Genomic DNA, 22,647 nt, shown 5'->3' with positions numbered 1-22,647 from the left:
TTTGACAAAAAATTGTCAGTAAATATGGAAAACTAAACAATGGCCCACAGACTGGAAGCGTTCCATATATATCCCAAGTCCAAAGAAAGGGGATCCCAGGGAATGCAGTAATTATTGAACAATTGCCTTAATATCCCATGCAAGTAAACTAATGCTCAAGATTCTACAACAAAGGCTCTTACCATATATGGAGAGAGAAATGCCAGATGTCCAAGCTGCATTTAGAAAGGGAAGAGGCACCAGAGATCTTATCGCAAACATACGTTGGATAATGGAATGGAGCAAGAAATTTCAGAAGAAAATCACCCTGTGCTTTATAGATTACAGCAAAGCCTTTGACTGTGTAGATCATGAAAAACTATGGAATGCTTTAAAAGAAATGGGGGTGCCACAGCATCTGATTGTCCTGATGCATACCCTATACTCGGGACAAGAGGTTACTGTAAGGACAGAATATGGAGAAACCAATTGGTTCCCCATAGAAAAAGGTGTGAGATGGGTGTATTTTATCACCCTATTTGTTTAATCTGTACGCAGAACATATCATACGGAAAGCAGGATTGGACCAAGATGAAGGAGGTGTGAAAATTGGAGGAAGAAATATCAATAATTTAAGATATGCACACGATATCATACTATTAGCAGAAACCAGTAATGATTTGAAAAGAATGCTGATGAAAGTTAAAGAGGAAAGCACAAAAGCAGGACTACAGCTGAACGTCAAAAAAACTAAACTAATGACAACAGAAGATTTATGTAACTTTAAAGTTGACAATGAGGACATTGAACTTGTCAAGGATTATCAATACCTCGGCACAGTCATTAACCAAAATGGAGACAATAGTCAAGTAATCAGAAGAAGTCTAGGACTGGAGAGGGCAGCTATGAGAGAACTAGAAAAGGTCCTCAAATGCAAAGATGTATCACTGAACACCAAAGTCAAGATCACTCAGACCACAGTATTCCCGATCTCTATGTATGGATGTGAAAGTTGGACAGTGAAAAAAGCGGGTAAGAGAAAAATCCACAATTTGAAATGTGGTGTTGGAGGTGAGCTTTGTGCATACCGTGGACTGCAAAAAAGACAAATAATTGGGTGTTATAACAAATTAAACCAGAACTGTCACTAAAAGCTAAAATGATGAAACTGAGGTTATCATACTTTGGACACATCATGAGAAGACATGATTCACTAGAAAAGACCATCATGCTGGGAAAAATAGAAGGGAGTAGAAAAAGAGGAAGGCCAAACAAGAGATGGATTGATTCCATAAAGAAAGCTACAGACCTGAACGTATAAGATCTGAACAGGGCGGTTCATGACAGATGCTCTTGGAGGTCACCGATTCATAGGGTCACCATAAGTCGTAATCGACTTGAAGGCACATAACAACAACCACTTACAATGTTTATAAAAGTTTAGATATTTATTATTTATTTATTTTATTTATTATTTGATTTATATCCTACCCTTCCTCCCAGCAGGAGCCCAGTTCAGAGTCCAGTTTTGCTCGTGCTCAGTTGGATTCTCCCCTCCCATTCCCCACATCCCAAATGAAACAGAGCCATATATGCAAGATCAGCAGTGTGATTAATTAAGGCATTGCACTGAGTACTAAAAGCCTTACTCATTCACAATATACTTTCTTGTTAGTTGTAAGAAAACTGGAATGCAATCATCTGTTCCTGTTTGGATTTTTGCGGGGTGGTCTTGCTGGTGGTTTTGTTTTAGGTCTAATTTTATAAAATCTTCTTACCAATATAAGTTAGTTAAACTCATCAACCTTTTCAATGTCATTAGTTTTGACTGAAAGATTAGCCAGTTTCAGAATTTAATTATAAAACGCTCATTTCCAGTTTCTCTTTTTTTTCTTATCACACTTCAGGCTGCTACATCCTGAACTGATTAAACACACACTAGATAATAGAATCTTTAGAAGGAGGAGGGGGAAATCATTGCACAACCGTTTTCTGGTTTTGACTCTCTTTTAGTGAAAGCTTGGCTAACAATGAGAAAAGTTGAAAGGTTAGGGTGGATAAGCTACATGGACCCTTTCTCCTTCTCTATCCCCAGTACATCAGCAACATTTTCTAGACTTTGACTACAATTACTGGAAGTAAAAGTACACAAAGAGCTACTTCTGTATTATAGATTCACAGGTATACATTCCTAAAATGGTTATGTTCCACCAGTGCTTATAACTGCAGCAAAAACATTCCCTTCTCTCTTTGTTAATGACAACCAATAATCATAGGGTTGAATCCTACTAAGTCATAATCAGAGTAGATCTATTGAAATCAATGGACTTGTTAGTATGACTTAGGCCCAGCCATACCTAACGGCAAAATCCATGTTTTCCATATTTGGTTGGTGGTCTCACGATCCATACATGTCCTGTTTGTGGTCGAATTTATATTGTGAAAACCTGATTTTCAAGCATCCATACATGTGGGCTTTTTTTTCTAAATTGCTTTACCATTGGCCAGTCCCCTAAGTCCACCCCTTTTCAGTGATTGGTCCATAACAGTCATTTTGCTTATCGGAAGAGCGCAGAAATGTATATTTTTTAAAATTCCTACTCATGCGCAGGTTTATGAATGTGAAAAAGACATAGTTAATGGACCCCTCCCAAGTGCAAGCAAAATAAACTTCTAGGCTGTCACATATAACATAGTGCACACTAAGGATGAGAGCCGCTGGTTACTCCAGATTCCACTGAATTTGTCAAATTGGGAGGCAAATCCCTTTCCGTGTTCGATTGTTTTCCACTATCTCCTGCTTTTACCATTTTGAAAGGGCTTTCCTTCTGCCCAGTGAACCCATCAAATCTCCTTTTTGTACCTCCTCCTCCCAAATTGTATTAGATCCTCCACCACCCACCATGGAAGAAAGCAAGGGATCATCTGTCATTCAGTTTCAAGTTAGCAAAGGGAGGACCCAGATTGGTCAGGCTCAGAGGAAAAGAACACAACTGACAATGCATGCACTTACACACACACACACACACACACACAGAGAGAGAGAGAGAGAGAGAGAGAGAGAGAGAGAGAGAGAGATCTGGCTGCCTGGCTCTTTGGTTTGTTTGCCTCCCTCCCTCCCCCCTCCCCATCAGCTGTTGGGCAGGAAAAGAAAGGCTTTGCCTGCTGCTGGATTGGCTGCAAGATCAAAGCCACATTAAAGTACTAGAGCTTGCTCCTCTCCCTCCCCTTTCCCCCTATCAGCCCAAAGAAGCTCAGTTAAAAACTTCCTTTAAACTCTGTGTTTTCGATGAATTGTTTGCGTAATATCACAAAATAGCTTTTAAGTGGAAATATTATTAATTAAACATTTGATTTTATGTTTGATTGCAAAATAACAGTGGGTTTTTTTTAAAACAAACAATGCAATACAGTTACAGTAGCCAGAGGGAGGAAGTACCCCAGTTCTGTACCAGAAACAGGAATGGACTGTAAGAATGAAAGAGGAGGTGTGGACAGAGGATGGATCCAACTTCAGTACCAGAAATGCAACTGGCTATTTGGGGGAAGGAACATCCATGGACTGCCTATTGCAGGAAAGTCTGAGGCATTGTGTCCAAGCACACTGACATTAATGTGATTGAAAGCATATTGGTTTTTCAGTGGTATTTCTAATGCTGATTTGTGAATGTGATAATCCGTACTAGCTTGCAATGTCATATGGACAATGGTGAATTAATGAGGACACTAAGCAATAACATTGCAGATTATACAGTCGTATGGATGGGCCCCTAGTAGGATTTAGCCCATAATATAATTACCTAAAAACATACTGTCTAATGATATAGAGAGTAGCATAGTCTTAAAGAACCATTCCAAACTTGGGGAGGAGGCAGGCAATATAAGCCTCAGCTATTCAGTGTGCATGGCAGCCATACCAAAAATGTGCTCAAAATTAACACAGTAATGTTAGTTCCATTTCCCAGGCAGAGTTTTGGCTTTTCTGGGGTTCACTTGAAGCACTACAAAAACGAGCCAAAACTGGTTATCTAGATTCCATGGCAGAGTGAAAACACACGCACCTACACACAAGGCACCATTGACAATAGAACCTCTATAATGCCACCGTCATAGAAAAGCCATATGCAGCCTTGCAGTTTATATACTACTAATAAACTCATCATCCAAGTATGGAGTGTATAGGCAAAGTGTGTAACCAACTGTGGAGTGTATGCAAAACAACACTACCGATGCATATGAGGGTAGTATCTGCAGGCTTGGAGGAACTTTCAAGTAGCATAAAACAACTCCTGAAGGGTCACAAGTTCTCTGATGGCAGATATGGAGATTACAGAACCCTGTTCTCCTCTTCCTACTGTGATGTGCTTTTAACAGGCATACACACAAGCATAAAACAAGGGCATTACAGGGAAAGGTGGATTTATGTGCACCTCCCCAATCTTCATCCAATCTGCCCTCTCTGCTTGGTCAACAAACAAGTATAGTGGAGGTAAGACAGCTGGAGGCAGACACAGGAATCCCAGTCCTGGTAACAGTCCACCTATATGCACTGGAGCTCATGCACATGCACTGAGGTGAGCAGCAGGAGGGGGTAGGAATAAATTCTGTTATGATAAATGAGAATCTTTCCATGTATTAACCCTGTAATAAAGGTTTTTGGGCTCTGTCAGCCTCAGTCAGCATGGCACTGGTTGCAGGTAATGGCAGTCATGGGCCAGCAACATATGGAGGGCCACAGGTTCCACATCCTGGACTACACAGTAGTCCAAAAGGGAACACACATATACTGTACTTCTTATTTTGTATATGTAGCAATGTGTTTCAACATTTTTTCCCAGTATAGGATTGTGTACAATATATGTAAATGAGTCTTTATGTAAAAACACTTCAATACAAACTACCACAAAATAGTCATACAACTAGAATTTTCCTTCATTAATTAAAAATATTTTTGGAACTACCTCTCCTGGAAAAACATTATTCAGTAAACTTCTATTTCTATGTACCATCACAAAAAAGTGAAGCTAAAAGAAAATTGTACATCACATACTTTCCAAGACTCATGCAGTAAGTCTGCTGTTCGGGGCAATGGATATTTTAAATAAAACAAAGGAAGAAAAGAATGTACATTTTTCCCCTACCACAAAGGTCAGACTTTTATTTCAAGGCTTAGGAATAGGATAGCATTTTATATTCTTGTTAAAAATACATTAGAAATAAATGTAACTAACAGAGAAAAAAGAAGCAAAAATATTAGTGCAGTCACAGTCACTCTTGTTTCTTAATACATTTGATGAAATGCCATTTTTTAAAAAAAAATAAGATTGACTTCCACATTTGAGGTTAGAATACAAAAGATGTTTTAATTATTATTAATTGCTAAAGTTTCTTATGTTGAAAAGCAGCCTCCTGCTATTTTTTTTTAAAAAATACAACATAAATCCACAAATGCCTGGGAGGTTTGAAGAAACACATAGGCTAGAAGGGCAGCTCCTACTTCCAAACAGCACCTATTATTTTCTTCAGCCTTGAATAACAAAACAGGGCAGAAAGCTGTTGCCTGGCTTTAACATCATATAATCATTGGGAAAGCCCATCCACTAACTCCATGTCAGTTTTTAAAGTACACACTATATAAAAAGATGATTTATAAAACTTACTTTGAGAGAGAAAAGATGTAATTCCATTTTTGTTAAGACAGATTGTAGATAATATATTTTTTATCTTAGAAAACTGGATTGAGATTTATAGCAATGAGGAACCTATTTGGGAAGCTGCAATCTTAGGGAAAAAAAGTTATTGGCTGGGATCCAAAGAGATACTTTAGGTACACTCAAGCACTTGAGCATGCACAGTGGAAGTTTTGTTTCCTGCCCCTCCCCTTGGAAAAGCAAAAATAACCAAGAGTCTTGTGACACTAACATTTTATTATTGAATTTTTGTTCCGGGTTGGGACAAATGAAGACATAGATATCGGAAACTGTTTTTGAAAATCCCTTCAGTCCCAAAAGTGGCTCTGTGTGCATGGGATGTTTTTTTGAGGTAGGGAGAGGAGAGTTCTCCAGAAAACACAAGCCTAAATCCTTCTTGAGCATGTATAAATCGTTGGTTCATGGATTCTGGCCAAATTAAGAATATATTGTGCACATTATCACTTTTAAACTGGGTTTTATTGCAAAAGGTTAACCAAAACTAAAGTGATGTGTCTGAATATGTAAAATAAGTTAATCACCTTATTAAGCATATTTAAGGCACTAGCTATATATTAAAATGGAAAACACATATTATATAAAAATAAATATTGAATTAGTTATGTTTTATTTTTATGTAAACTGCTTTGGTATTTCTGTAAATTAAAAGCAGTATAAAATATTTTAATTAATAAATAAATTGGAATGTCATACGAACTGTTATGTCAACATAAAATGCATCACTTTCTTATGTAGTGCTAGTTTTGCTTTTTTCATGTAAATCAAGATTTCTCCACTTAACCTCCAATGGAACGGATTGGGTGGAAAATAGAAAAGTTATGGTGTATCTTTCTGCAATACTGGTGCAATATTGTTTGTTGCCATGCCATCCACACTAGCTTTTTCAGTTAGGTCCATATCACTCATTCAGATTGTTTAAAAAACAGGTTTATAATATTCACTTACTGTGGCACATGAAGTTCTGTTTACATGACTCTACCCAACAGATAGACATAATGGATAGGCAAAAGGGAGACCAGGACTGAAACCCAATATTCTCCAAAGAAGTGGTCAGTGTTGTCACAGTGTTGGCCATTTGTAGAACATGGTGCACACAACTCTATGCAATAAAGCAAAGTGTACTTGCTGGGCCAAATGGTGTATCTGAAATCCTATCATGAGAACCATGAAAGCAGCATTGGGCTGTGTTCAGTGATGTGACAGTAAGGCTTCCATCAGCAGAACAGGGAAGGAATTAATTTTCAAATACTTGATCCTTCCCCCTACAGCCCCATGTCCTTCCTAAATCTGCTCTGGAAGGTCCCCCATCTCTCTGCAGCACATTTAGGAGGCATGGGAACTGTGGAGCTGGAATCACTAAAAATTGCTTTGCTTTCCATTCTAACTAACAGAAGCTTTACTGTCCAGGTTAGAGACACCATTGGATACAACCCACTTTTTCAATATTCGGTTTCCAGTCCAGCTATTTCCATGTGTGGATTGACCCCAGTGAATCGGGTTACATGTGTACAAAACTGTAAGGTTGCAATTCTAAACCCACCAACTTCTGAGTACATATACAAAGGATTGTGTTGAAAGTTTTAAATAATGTTCAATGATAAATGTAATCTTGAATTTTGTGTTTAGACCTATCTTCACTATTATTTTTAAACCCTTTAATATTTTTATTCCAATGAAGAATATTACATTTTAAAAGCGTAATCATGAAAAGCATTTATAAAAAGTGTCTTTCCTTTAAACATATCTTTTTTGTTCATAGGAATTAAACATTCAATAAAATCCACTGACTTCTTTCCTTATAGAGAACATTTTGTTTCAAGTCAAGCATTTTTAAATAAAAACTATTCCCCCCCCTCACAGAAGACAAAAACACGACTCTACCAGAATAAGGCATGGCTCATACATCATATTTAACAATAGTTTATTTTTAAACATGGTTTAATGAGAATGAGCAGAGTGCTTGTATATGCTGCCTATTCACATTTAACTATGGTTTAACATTTATTTGTTTAATTTATGAATCACTTCCCATGAAACATCCTGAAGTGATATAGCATGATGTGAGAACATAGCCTAACACTTTCACTTTATAAAAGGAAGTAGGATTGCAAGTGGTTTATGTTATCTGCCAAATTACATTTAAATCTTTAACCTCTCTTGATCAAAAGTCATATTGACAGGCAAAACATATAAAACCATGCCACATATATTAAAGTCATACACATGTGGCCTTGTTTAGTCAGAGATGCATGAAAATAAAAAATAGAAAGATAATGAACACATGGTAGGTTTTATGAATGCAACAAAATGGTAAAGCTACTAATTTGTTACTCTACCAGAACATTACCCCTCACTGCAGTTTGTTGGGCTAAATAAAAATTCAGGATAATTACTAGGTATGATACAGCTTCTTCAGGGTCAGAGATTCAGGAAGTAAGCATATTTCAGAAATGGTCACACAGTGTTGAGTTTGGCTCTTCAGCCATTTTGGAAGTCAGATCTGCACTGCTGGGTTTTATCTAAACTGAGTTTAGATAAGTAGTAAGTGAAACGTCTGTTTTATTAAACACAATATATTGTAACCAGGAACCAGAAATCTGAACTCCAGATTTGTGAGGATATTAAAAGGAACATTGAGGGCAATCTGTTAACCTTAGATCTTTTTCACATTATTTGTTCCCATAAGACCTAGGCCTTCAGATAGTCGTTATAATAGGTTGAATCCAATTGGTGCCCTTGTAGTCGTGAAAGCACTTTTGATGCAACAGAGGTATCTAATAAAAGAAGGGGGGGAAAGCAATTTTTGCCAGTGTCTTCTTCCCCATGCCACCTTCTGTCATGACCTGAAGCTCCCCAACCCTCTCAAGCCGATTTTTGGGAGACTGCAGGGAGAGAAGAAATTGGAAAAATCACCTCTAACATCTTCCATTAGTAGACACCTCTGATGGATCAAAAGCCCTTCTATGAATGGAAGGGCACCAATTCCCATGAAACATCCACCCAGTGTAGTATCAGTTTGAAACATCATCAGGTCATTGGGTATAAAATAATCAAGAGGTATTTATTTGCACAGAAAATGTATATTCTGCTTTCATGTACATATATCAAGCAACAATAAAGGGATGCAAGGAACATACAAACAAGAAAACAGCACAACACTAGTCTACAATGAAATATCTGATTAATCAATAGGACTAGACTTTGAGGTTTAAATTAATACTCTCTGAATTTATTATTTCATGGCAAGGTACACACAGATAGGCTATCCTTCGACATAATTCATTTGGACCATAGATTGTGATAAAACCCAAAGATTGATACATAGTGTACATAAATATCAGCATCTATATTGTCATTTATTATTAAAACAATCCACCGTATCAGGATTTTTTTTTTTTGTTATGCATCATCCTTTGCAACACCACACAAAGTTAGTTTTATGTCTATTGCTGTTGATTTTTTGTTCATTTACCAAAAAACAGTGCCAGCAAGACGTTCTTCTGAGTGTCTTATAAACAGGGCAACTTAACAAATACTGTGCAAATCTCCTAGTACATATTTCCCCAAAATTAAAAACATGAAGGTCTTCCATTTAGTTTAATAATAACTGTCTAAAACCACAGACAGCATTTGCTGGAGCCACGAAAAAGAACATTATCAGAAAAGCATAAACAGAGAGTTCATGCAAAAAAAAAAGCATTTAAAAAGTATTAAATTGGCCCCTTGGTATTTTTCAGACATAGGTTCAGCAATTACAGTAATATTATATGTGGTATATTTTTCTTTATACTGTTTTCTTTGTAAAAAAGATCCATCATGGCAAGTAACTGAGAACTACTTTTGCTTGCTGTTAGGAAATCAGATAAACAAAAAAGGAAGCTTGGTAGCGATACCCACTTTCAAACTGTAAACATAAATACAATATATCCCTCTCATGTTTGCATTTTTTTATTGAATACTGTTTAAGTAAATTGATGCTTCAAACTACATGTTAATTAAATAGCACAAGCTATTCCTAAATCACTAAAGCTGGTTTTCATAACTGTCTTCACAAGTGCTCAAAACCTAACTGAAATAAATAATTCTCCCATTTATTTCCCATTGACATAATACATTTTTAATATAGAAGAAATTGTCTTAATAGAAGATTGACAAATTGAGAGTCTTGATTTATTTTGACCCACAGTGGTTATGACAACTCAGAAAAGGATGTTTTCCAGAACTAATACAGACAAATTTTTCAGAGAGAAGTATATGTACAAGGCAGTCCCTAAACTCCTTTACACCAAACAAGCTGATAATAAGAGAGTTGCCAACACAACTGTTTAGGAACCTTTAATCACAAATGCAGTATTACCAGGAAGCCATTTATAAAACATCTCCATGTGGTAAACTATACAAGTACGGAGTGCTTCTAAATATGTAGAAGCTACTGTTCGGGTGTGATTTAAAAAGTCTGACTTTAAGGAGGATACAAACTTTGAATGGCTTTTAGGGAGATTATAGAAGATATGATTAATGCAGAGTATGCTTTAGCCTAAAACAAAAGTCAACCAAAGGCTGCATAGGTGAGATGAATGAGGAGGGATGGTGGAAATCCTTCTTTTATCCTTGCATGCTTCTGGAATGTGGATTGAAAGATCATAGTAAAACTTTAATGTATTGGCAAATACATTAAAGGAAATCAGTTTAATCCAAGAACAAATACAAGGCTAACCTGCTCTGATATTTGTTTCTCAACATACATTGCTTTTAATGAAACTAGGCAAACTAATACTAACCAAGGATTACATCCAAGATTTCTACAGTGTGCCTTGCCAATTAAATAATGATCCACTTATGAATCAAAATTTCTACTATGGCTAATGTAAATATTATCCCAGCAGTTCTAATCCCATAAGTAAACACTAGCTACCAAGTATATTTTTAATTCCCATAAATTCTAATCCTTTCCAACTTTCCATAATAGACTATTTCTCAAAAATTTGCTATCCATTGCTAAATAGCGATTCAAACTAATTTGTTTAGCTATAACCAAAGGAAAAGATAAACACTATGGGCATATGATCATCATTCAAAACAAATTTATGTTGCATATTTGAAGGCTTCCTTGCATGCAGTGGTTAAATGTCAACATGGCTTCCCTCCATATATTGCTAGTAGTATAATGCTGCATGCAAACAGGCTAGTTCATTAAGAACATTTAAATGGACCACACAGAACCATGTATAAGTATCGATTTTACCTCATGTCTTGCAAAAAAATGTCCTGGGTGTTCCGCAGGGCATTTGAATTTTGTTTCATAGTAACTTGCTTTTGAAATTCAAGGGAGTTTCAAAAGCAGTTTGTGATGAGATAAAAAGTCTGCTGTGTATATCTAATTCCTTTACACTGCAATTGAAAAATCAAGCATAATTTAAATTCTATTATAAGAATGATTTCCTGAGAACAATGCTAATTTAGTATGTTATTAGGAATGTGGATTAACATTCTTACCTGGAAGTATATTCCACTAAAATATATTCACTAACTTCCATGTAAATATGCTTAGACTTGTGGCACAACAGTAGGGGAAAATCTTAGTTACTACTGCAGTACCTATCTTGTTTCATGCTTAGGCACATGCCTTGTGGACTGAAAAGACAACCCAAACACTGAATAATTGGAGAAGCAAACATTTGTCTAGCAGTCAAACCAAGAAGAAAAGCACCAATTGTAAAGAAAATGAGATGGTTGCCAGCAAAAAAAGAGGGTGTATGTGATATAGAACAATAATCACTGCTAAACTTTTAAAGTCAAAGCTCAATGACAGCTATTTACTACAGTTTTCTTAAGTAGCGAAAAGGATAGAAAATAATTGACATGCTATTTAAACCGTCCAGTGCCAAGAAAATAAATTATGTTGATTTACAATGCTTACACTAACAGTTATCAGATATTTATATTCATATCAGATGGAATCACTTAGAGAACAGTCTACCAACCACAGACTCAGTTCATTTCAAAGAGGGTTATGTAGAAGCCTTGTCGAAACTAGATGGATTGCACTTCTTAATCTGTAGCATTAGGGACTGAAATTAATACTTCTGCTATACTATGCCAATTACATTCCCTGTATTGATTGTTGTTGTTGTTGTTTGCCCTGGTAATTACATGGTTGTGCTTCAGCACCAATTACTTCAGGTTCTGTATAGGAGTTTGTAAAAAAAAGGTACAACATTTTTACTCCCATGCTTACTGTAAAGATCAACAGTAAACCTGTTAAGCAACTATACATCTTCATGTATACTCTGTTATAAATAGATTTCTGATAAGTTTTCACCCTTGCTTGTTGGTGTAAATATTGTCAGTTTGATGGACCGCGAAATGATTTGAGTTTTGTTGTACTAAAATTACTTTAGTCATTTCAAAGATGAATAACGATGCATTTAGCACAGTATTAGCGTACTGCAGTATTTAAGTGAATGCATATTTGTACACATAATGTAATGATGTCAAGCAATATTGATAAACTTACAACTATTAACCAGAGCTTGGAAAAGTTGCTTTTTTGAACTACAACTCCCTTCAGCCCCAGTCAGCATGGCCACTGGATTAGGCTGATGGGAGTTGTAGTTAAAAAAGTAACTTTTCCAAGGTCTGCTATTAACATTGATTGTGTGTACTCAGAATATTTTTAAAGCAACAAAAATGTACAGATCATGTTCACAGAACATGAATGCCTACCTTGAACTGGGTTATACATGTAAACAAAATGAACAGATAATTCATTACATTATTTCATCCAGAGTGCCACTTAGAAACTGTTACATAATTCGTTTTAAGGTAATGTTCATGAAATATGCATTCCTCTTTTAACATAACAGATGCATATTCATAAATAAAGCTCATTTTCCAAAATCTTAAATCTTTTAGAAACAGTAGCAGATTTACTGCATTATATCTTCAGTACTATTCACCAAGTTGGCAAATTAATACATATTCAAATATTTGCATTACATTTTCCCACTAATTATACTGTTTTAAGGAATTAAATATATTTCCAAATGCAAATATGTATAGACTTAGTTAAAATATTTTTAAAAATTGCAAATGAAAATAATTCAGTATAAATTACTTTTCAACTGTCACATACACAGTTTGGAAGATCACATTTGCCAAAATCTCCAAATAATTTTGAAATAATTTTGAAATGTGTACAAAGGATTGCAGCATACTTACAATAAAGTAATCCCCATTGAATTCAGTGAGACTTAATTCTGAGTAATCATGTATAGGATTGTACTGTCAGATCGCAAAGCCTGATCCTATGCATGTATATTCAAAAGCAAGACCTACTGTGTTAAACGGGGATAAATTGCAAGTAAGCTTATTAAAGTCAACTATTGTTTGATAAAGAGTTGTTAGATAATATTATCCATGTCATTTTACAATGTTTAGATTGGCCTTATGCCCAAATTCTTCAGCTCAGCAAATGAGTTCACTTGTTGTTGGCAGACACAATCACGTGAAGGAGAAAATAATTGAATGAGACTTAACTGTAACTGAACAAAATTTACTGAGAATAAACAATGTCATTTATTATGATTTGCTACACTAGGCCACAAAGAATCTGCAATAGTACCTTTTTAGACACTATCTTTTTGGCTGCAATCCTATGAACTGACAGACAACAGCAAGCTAACTATGCACAAGCAATTAAATAACTCATTAGAAACAACTACATTAAGTACTTGCATGTTTAAATATAAGAAGTATGAAATAAAATCTTTATGAACCCTGATTTACCATTTTAGAGCTTTCATTACCTCTGATATTGAACATACTGACCATGTACATTTACACCATGACAAGAAGTTCATTTTAGATCAACTTAGAAGTGTCAAGATGGTAATTTCATTATGAAATCAACAAGCAATATGTGTTACTTTTCATTCCAGTTATCAATTACAGACATAAAAAAAGGAAATGGGTACCATTCATGCTCCGTAATATAAGATGTATACATAAAATGAATTGTATCTTTGCTAAATACATTATAGCTAAATAGTTCTTATGAAATGTAGCCTTGTTCAAGAGATCAGCTAAACCAATTGATAACGTTTACAGGGATGGTAAGTAGCCACATGACATGGCCTTGGTTTTTAATCTTTGGTTATAGCATGTCTTACCTTTTCCAAATCTTCTTCTAGTGCTTTCAAAAAATGATCTAAAGGGGAAAGCAAACAGAGTCCTAATGAATCAGAATATAATTTTATCTACTCACTTTCTTTCCTATTCCCCCCCTTTCAAACCAGTTAGTTTCCTACTGTTTGAATTATACAAACAGGAAGCTTCCTGTTGACATATTGTTTTTAATGATCAACAATAGTCTTCCATTACCTAAATAGAACAATCGCTTAAATTTTATCTACCATAATCCTGTAGAGAAAGGGGGGGGGGAAACCTATCGAAAAACAGAAAGAGCCGGGAAAGTTTCATTTATAATTTCACAATAAAGGTTAACAGTTAAAACTGCTTGTCTGTTCCACATGCTCCACCCTCCCCCACAAATGGATTGTCCCTTGAAGGAATTAAATGTGTTCGTTTTTGTGTGTTCCCCCCCCCCGCCAAACAGAACTGTTCACTTTTATTACTACAGCAGTTCCTCAAAAATCACATGTTTTAAAAAGTTAATCCTGGAGAGAATCTATTGCTCTAAACTAACAGATCTGATATGTGAAATATATTTAAATCAAGGGTTATTGTACAAAAAAAGAGAGAGAAGAATCCAATACTATATTTTCTGAAGATTAGAAAGAAAGTGCTCCAGAATCCCAAAGAGTTACAGTATTTGTTACTTTCTTCTCCCCTACTCCCCACCTCCAGTAGAACACATCCCACCTGCTCCAAAATCCAGTCGGATTTCAAGGAAGGAATTAAAAATATTCCCAATGGTTCCTTTTTCAGAGTTTCTTTTGCCACCTCCTCCTTCAGTCTGGAGCTTTAAACCTGAAAAACAAACACCTCTATTGAATGCAAAGCAAGCTTTGGTGAGGTCTGAGTTAATTCTCTATCAGACAGCAAGTCTCAGTGTCTGGTTACACAAACATACCTTCACTCAGGTTGAAGAGAAATTCCTTAGAAACCAAAAAATCAGAATAGACAAAGATGAGGAAAGCAAAGAAGCATTTCTATAATCCTGGGCAGGTTTAGTGCTGATTTTAGGTGAAACATACTGGGGGAGAGGGGAGGAGAGGGGTTCAATATATGTTTAAAAACACAGCCTTATGACCCAGAAACTTGAAAATAAAAAGGTAAGGCTGTGATTCTAAGCATGCGCAACTGGAAGCAAGCTTCAGGGGGGCTTATTTTCAAGGAAATTAATGAAAAGATACACGTAAGGAAAACTGGTCAGAATGTATTTGGGTTTACAAGTCTTGGAGCCTAGCCCCAGTGGGACACGTAGCTTATGCCTACTCTGGAGTAAGACCCACTGAATTCCCAGTGAGTGTAGAACTGACTCCGAATAAAGACGCATCTTTTACCCAGAGCCACATGCAGTTCTTCCCCACCCCATTCCAGGTTGACTTCAGGACAAAACACGCTAGACAGCCTCCCTCCCCCAAGGAAAGCATGCATCCGTACATCAACAACCGGGGCGACTTACCTGACTCTTCCCGCTAGGCTGTATCCCAAGAGCAGGAAACCCCCGGCCTCATCTCGCTAAGCAAATACAGCATTGCACGCGGAGGGTGACGGGGTGTATGTGCAGACGAGAGCAACCACCACGTCCGCGAAGTGGACCCAACCGCGCAAGGAGGTCGGAGAACGAGGGAGGGAGCGCGCCGGCCGGTCTGGGGGATGAAGACCAGAGGAGGAGGAGGTGGGAACCGTGCTGAGACTGCTACTGGTCCCCTGGACTAGGAATGATTACATGGAGGATGTATCTCAAAACCGACTCGGTTGGGAAGCAGAATCAGAAATGTGTGTAAAACATAACGCGCCCGTCTCCTCAGAGAAACCGGCAATTCCCCTGTGAGCGATTCCCTCTCATGCCTTTTCCTTCCCGACCTGACGAGGCAGTTTCCCTCTCGGACGCACAATATCGCCCGTGTGTGTCTGTGTGTGAGGACCCCTGTGAGCGTCAGGCTCGTGGGCTGGTGAGTAAGAGAAAAGAGAATGAGGCGACACACACGCACAAAACCAGGGGAGTTCAGTTCCGCCGTGTGTGTGTGGGGGGAAGGTTTTGGACAGGGGGGGAGGCACTCAGCTGTGCGTCTGAGAGCCTTCGCTGACGAGCTCGCACGGCACAAGCCACGTGCCGAGTTATTTGCCCCGGCAACTTCACATTGACAGTGTCTCTCTCCCCCCCTCCGTTTAAAAACTCTCCCCACATTCCTTCCCAAATCTCTGTCTGATTGGGCAGTTTCCCGTCAGTCACGTGCCAGCCTCCCCCCCCTTTTCCTGTTTAAAGAGAAAAAAAAGCTGCTTGATTCATTCACTTTCACTTTGGTTCGACTGAGGCTTGATCCTGGGGGAATTTGAACAGGGGAAGAAAGCGTGGAAGGGAGACCTTCCCCCCCCCCCATTTTACCTGTTTGGGGAAAATGACATTGCAGTTTCCTTACAAAAGAAAAGGGTGTGGGAAAGGGCTTCGTTTACATAAGAAACCTCAACATGACAGTTGTTTTATAAAATTTATTTTGAAGTAACGACGCGAACTTCGATTTGCAACGCTGCTGAAGAGCTACGTTTTCAGGCTTGCGAGACTTGTGACCTGCTGTGGCTTGTATCTTAGGCACTAGATACACTTTCTCAAAGGGTTCTCCTAGTCTCCGGTTGACTATCACACGTGGCTGGTGGGTTACATTGCGATGGGAAATGGTGCAGACCTTTCCCAATATCGCCCCCCAAGTCCGCTTTCCTCCCTTTTCTAGCGGGCTTTAACAGCCTTGCCTGCTCTAGGTAGGGTTTGTATTTTCACTTTGAGACTTTACAGGGGCGATCCCACTTTAGGCTGCAATCCAGTACATGTCTACTCAGAAGTAAGCTCCATTGGGTTCAGTGGGACTTATTCCCAGGTAAGTGTGTATTGGATTACAGCCTAGAGAGGTGTATATTTGTGAAGCAGGATAGCGCGTCTATTCTACAATGCCTCTTCATTTTTAGGTGGCTACTTTTAGGAATATCGGAAGCATGCTGATATCCCACTTTGCCTGTGTACATCTCCCCATTATGTTTTTTAAAAAACAACTTCCGTGTAAACATGTGAAGCTTTTCTTGTTCTAAGTAAATGTTCTGTATTCCAAATACAGGCACAAAAAGAAAGAAAGAAAAATTCCAGAATGAGAGTAGAACCAGATAGACAATAATGGTAATTCCTGAGGTGGAAATTAGGTTTAAGGTAGTTGGGAGTTAGTGGAAAAAAGTTTAGTTAACCCTTTTAATAAAACCAAATTGATGGGGAATGGAATTATAAGCTTCCATGTTTTTGGAAGGCCTCCTTTGCCCTTGGTGAATGATTTATCAAACAATATGCCCTTGGGTGGTTGTGATAAGCATCTTTCAGAAACTGAAGTGCTTTGCCAGATTGCATGAGATACTATTCACAATTCACACAGAAAATGGATGCTGCTTTATATACTGAATCAAACCATTGGTCCAACAAAGGCTACAATCCAATATATGCCTACTCAGAAAAAAGCTCCATTGGATTCAATGGCACTCCCCGATAAATTTGTGTTAGGGCAGCCTAAGACAGTGTTTTCAACACAATCTGGCAATAGCTCTGCAGTATTAAAGACAGGATTTTCTTCCCCAGCCCTACCCTGACAATGCCAGGGGTTGACCTTGAGATTTTTCACAAGCAAAGCATATGCTAATTTTGCAACTGAAAGATGTACCTTCACTTAAAGAATGAGGTTCATGTGATTTCATGATTTCCTGCCATCTTTCATTCTCTGAAGGGCTGCTACTAAAGCTTGATCACATACTACAAAATACTTGCAAGTAAATGACATAACCCTTATTTAGAGCAGGATACATCTGGCCTAGTGTAAGTTTCAGGAACTGAACACAAATGTTTCCAACATATGAACATACTGTCTGTGAGGCCTAGATTCAATGGTTATAAGATTATGAGCTGGTCCACACACCACCTTGGTTTGTATTTTGAGTACAAGCCATAGTCAGCCTTGGATTCATGTGTTCCCCACTCTTTTGGTGTATCTGAGAGAAGAATTGCAAGAAGCTTTTGCTTCTGTTATTGTTTATCAACAGTTTGGCATGATATCCAAACCCTAAACAGTGTGAATCTTAGCTCTTAACTATAGTTAGTGACAATAAACGAGCTTCATAAAATATGGTTTAAAGTTGACTTGTTCCACTAACCATAGTTAAAGCTAACTGCAGTTTGGCTGGGTTTGGACCACATCAAGCTGGGGTTAGTCTAAAATGGAAGTGAAAACTTCCAAACTCCTCCTTGCAGTTATGCTAAAGGTGGAGACAGCCTGAGACTTGCTGTGGCTCATCCTTGCAATGCTAAACCATGGTTTAATGTGCAATGTTGGTTTGGGAATGGTCAATTCCATTTGATTATCACTTGTATATTTGCTAGTGACATTGAAGTTCATTTTGATGTATGTTTTTATTTATTTACTGCACAATAATCTTTATTTTTTACACCATCACATCCACCCCTGCATTCAATTCTTCTTTCTTTCTGAAACATTAGGATTATATATAGAGAGATAATATTTTAGAAACAGCTGTTTTGTTTTTTAAAAAAACAGCCACCTGGTCAAGGGTTTCACAATTTTTATGAACATCACAGTTCCACAGAATATGTCTTGGACCCCAGAACTGAAGGGGTAATGTCAGCATGATGAATAATTCCCGCAACTCCACAATGGTTTTTATTTTTGAAAATTTGACTCAGCTATCCTAAGGAAAAACTGATATACTAGAGGAGGAAAATATTCTTTTTCTATTGTGAAATATATATATTAAGATAAAGTATAGACATTTCTTTCTCTGTGCTTTGATTACAGGAAGCATGTCGCAACAGCTCAGGTACTAGTCTGTGTCTGGGCACAATTCAAAGTGCTGATTATGACCAACAAAGACTACATTCTCCCATATGAGCCTGCCTGGATTTTAAGATTATTGTGAGAAGTCCTTCTGTCTGTCCTGCCAACATCTACAGTATATTTGGCAGGAACTCAAGAGAGGGCCTTATTGGTAGCTGCTCCTGGTCTCTGGAAACCTGGCTAGCGTCATATCTGAAGACTTCCCAATGGCAGCCAAAGACATCCTAGACAGGCCTTTGTCGTGAGAGCCAAATTACATGTGACTACATCTAAGACCAGTATGATTGTCCCCTTAGGAGAGGTGGGGCTTGTCTATGGCCACCCTGCAAGATTGTGTCTGAGGAGTGAGTTGAACAATCTCATGGCTCATTTGTTCAATGAGAACAGTACAACTGCATTCGTACAAGCTGTACCAATAAGCTTTTGCCTTCTCACCATCATCACAGATCAGGCATTGCATTTCTCATGTTTTTGGTTTAATGCAGTCACATGCAGCAACATACATTCCCCAGGGATATCATAATAAAAACAGCAGTTATAGTCAGTACAGCCTGCGTCATCTCGTGCTGACCATAGCATATGAATGTTGCAAAACAACATGGAGATGACACATCAGAAAGTGTGGCTCGTTTCCCCTTACTTTTTAAAGTAACACTAGGCAATCATAATGCCAGTTAATGAGACATCCCTGAGGTTCCACAAACATTACATAAAAGAATGATTCTGAAAACACAAAGGCAATAAAAGCCTTGGCTCTCAAAGAAGACAGGTTTTAAAGTCATTCCTTTCTTTGACAGCTGCTAGCAACAGCACTTCCAATAACACGTGAAAAGAAAAGAAAAAAGCCAGCATATGTTTTGTAATGCTTTATTATAGAATAATTTTCTGGCCAGGCTTAAGTCCAGAACACCGAGGCTTGATAGCCTTCAATTTTATCCTGTAGTTATTGAAACTGCATTTAGAAGACCTACCCATACGCAGAGCTTGGAAAAGTTACTTTTTTGAACTACAGCTCCCATCAGCCCCAGCCAGCATGGCCACTGGATTGGGCTGATGGGAGTTGTAGTTCAAAAAAGTAACTTTTCCAAGCTCTGCATAAAAGTTTAAATTTCTTTTTGATTCTGTAGTGCTTCAACAGTTTCCTGTTGTAGGGAGTGCCACACAATCATTATGTCTTGCATGAACAAAATGTCCTTTAAACTGTTAATTTGCCCATTAATTCCAGCATTCTGTAATGTCCTTTTGTTATGTAAAAGTACATCCTTAAATACAAGTGCCCAGTGAGCCAGCTTTATGGTATTCACTGTTCCATTACACCTTTCCCTATTTTTATCATGTCTAAAGATAAAGGGCATGATCTAGCCAAAGTTAAACATGTTTAAATTTCATGGATTTCAATGGGAAAATTTTAAATATTTGCTTTGTTTAATAAATTTATATCCTCCCTTCAGTACAAACACTTTGGGATGATTTAATATATCTATTTATTTATCAGAATAATTTATATTCTACCTACCGACTTTAAAGAGTAGTGCTCAATGCAGGTCACTATATTCAAAGAACAATCAACCATCATCATCATCAACAACAATAAGCAGCTTGATAATTAATTAAAACAGTGGCAGATTAAAGCCCCAACGTTAGTAAAAAGTTTGCCTGAACAAAATTGTCTAGGCATGAAAGTTAAGAAGACAAGCACCATACAAACCTCTCATGGCAGAAAGTTTCACAACTTAAGAAAAGCCACAGAAAGGGCTTTTTGATGCATCCCTACTAACCTAGCTTCCACTCATGTTGGGATGAAATAAGGGCTTCTTCATTAGATCTTAGGCCCTAAGGTATAGACAGAATAATATGGTAGAAGATAGTAGCTTAGGTTCAGGATGTCTAAAGGTCAATTACAAAAAAAACAAACACAAAACTTAAAACAGGAAACAAAAACAAGAGTAAAACAACACATTTGCAGCATCAACTAATACCATCTCACGTTTTGGGCACCTGGTGCCAAAAAGACACCAAAATAGGTGCTAGGCAAGCCTGTCTGGGGAAAGCTCTTCTGCTAGTGGTGGCACCTGGCTGACCTTAGTATACATGTAAACCTTAGTACCCAGACAGGCTAATATTGGAACAGGTTACCTTCAGGTGCCCAGGTCCAGACCTACGCCATTTAGGGCTTTAAAGGTGAAACACATAACATATTACTGTGCTCAGAAACAGACCTGAAACCTGAAGCTGCTTATGTTCCTGTCACCCTGCTCCAATTAGTATTCTAGCAGCATTATTTTAAACTAGTTTATAGTCTCTAGCAATCTTAATTTTTCTGCCAAAATCAACTGAATGAATGAATAAATAAATAAGGCATTAAGACCTTGTGTCTGAATAATAAAAAAAGAAAACTACTCTTAGTCATGTAGACTAACTACACAAGGTTATTTGAATCAGCTTTCTTGTATTGTATGTGTGTATTCATCCCACTCCCACTTCTACCCTATCTTTTAGTTGAGTGTACACACCCAGGTGGCTTCCTACATGATATATTACTATCCAACAGTTTCTGCTAAGAGTTAAAAAGCCTTATCTACAAGCATGTTAAGACAGAGAACCTGGATTTAATACTGTTTAAAATGCTGCAATACTATACCTACCTACCTGGGAATAAGCTCCCAGGGCTTCTGAATAAGCATGGATAGGTTGCAATTTCCCTATAACTCATGCAGTTAATCCTATGCATGTTTATTAACTCAAAAACAAAGCATATGTACACTACATGTTTAATTAAAAAATGTGACTAACTACCAAGTAAGTGCATATGATCGTAGACTTAATAGATTTGTGAAGAGGATTAGACAGTGTAAGGCAGTGGTTCCCAAACTTTTTTCTCCTGGGCCACTTGAAGGATCTTGAAGGCTGAGGATCTTGGAGGACCACTTAATGATTTTCTGTCTGCCGTTTAGGAATTGTAATGCACTGTGCTAGATCCTAAAGGTTTTTTTTTTAAATTAAAACTTTCTGCCATGGACCACCTGAATGAAGCTCAGAGACCACTGGAGGTCTGTGGACTACTTTAGGAACCTGAACCCCTGGTTTAAGGCAATTTCTGATAAACTACTACATTTCAATTTGGCATTATTCCCCCCAACTACTAAAAAGTCAAATGTAAATTAGTTTATAATGCATTCTTACAAGTATTATATGATGTTCACTCCACATCAGGGAGGAATCAAACTTTCAGTGTGACAGCACCTGTGTTTTGGAACTCCCTGCCTATTAACATTAGGCAAGCACACATTCAAATGCCTGCTAAAAATCTTTTTGTTTGGCAAGTCTGTGAGGACATATTATCTAATTATGTGTACTTGTTTTTAAAACTAAATATACTCTATTTGTATATTATTGATAATTATAGATTGTGTTTATGTACACTGCTTAGGAATTTTCAGATTAAGTAGTTTATAAATTCTTATATATATATATACACACACACAACTTTAAAAATATTTTTATTGGGTTTTATGGATAAACAAATAGAAAAGAAATATGGAAGAATAATATTATATATGATTACGGCAGCAAGATTATTATATGCACAAAAGTGGAAAATGGAATCAACACCAACAACGGAAGAATGGCTATTGAAATTAATGGACTTAGTAGAGATGGATAAATTGACATGTTTACTTAGAGAAAAATCGACAGACACATTTCTTAAGGAATGGAAGCCTCTCTTAGACTTTTTGTTGAAAGATCAAAATAAAATGATGATATTGGGATTTGACGATTAACTAAGATAGCCTATGGAGAAAAGTGATCCTGTATGTATATATTAAGGGACAGGTTTGATATATATTATATACTTATAGCTGATCTGCGACAAATCGGAAGTCAAC

At 37.3% G+C, this 22,647-nt stretch overlaps 1 protein-coding gene across 6 annotated transcripts in view; it reads right to left on the bottom strand.

Annotated features, from left to right (window-relative positions):
* The window catches only part of PRDM1 (PR/SET domain 1), a 126,431-nt gene extending 110,428 nt beyond the window's left edge, over positions 1-16,003 (bottom strand). For all 6 annotated transcript variants that reach the window (XM_061623473.1, XM_061623477.1, XM_061623485.1 and 3 more), the window contains exons 1-3: positions 15,340-16,003; positions 14,574-14,681; positions 13,862-13,899 (exon numbers count right to left, since the gene is read on the bottom strand). The gene's annotated coding sequence lies outside the window, so the exon portion shown is untranslated. The remainder of the gene's footprint in view (positions 1-13,861; positions 13,900-14,573; positions 14,682-15,339) is intronic.
* Positions 16,004-22,647: the final 6,644 nt, after the last annotated feature.

This window comes from Rhineura floridana, chromosome 4 (genome assembly GCF_030035675.1).
Source record: "Rhineura floridana isolate rRhiFlo1 chromosome 4, rRhiFlo1.hap2, whole genome shotgun sequence".
Classification (NCBI taxonomy): Eukaryota; Metazoa; Chordata; class Lepidosauria; order Squamata; family Rhineuridae; genus Rhineura; species Rhineura floridana.
Note: the sequence above shows the minus strand (reverse complement) of the source record. Positions and strands in the feature narration are given on the sequence as shown.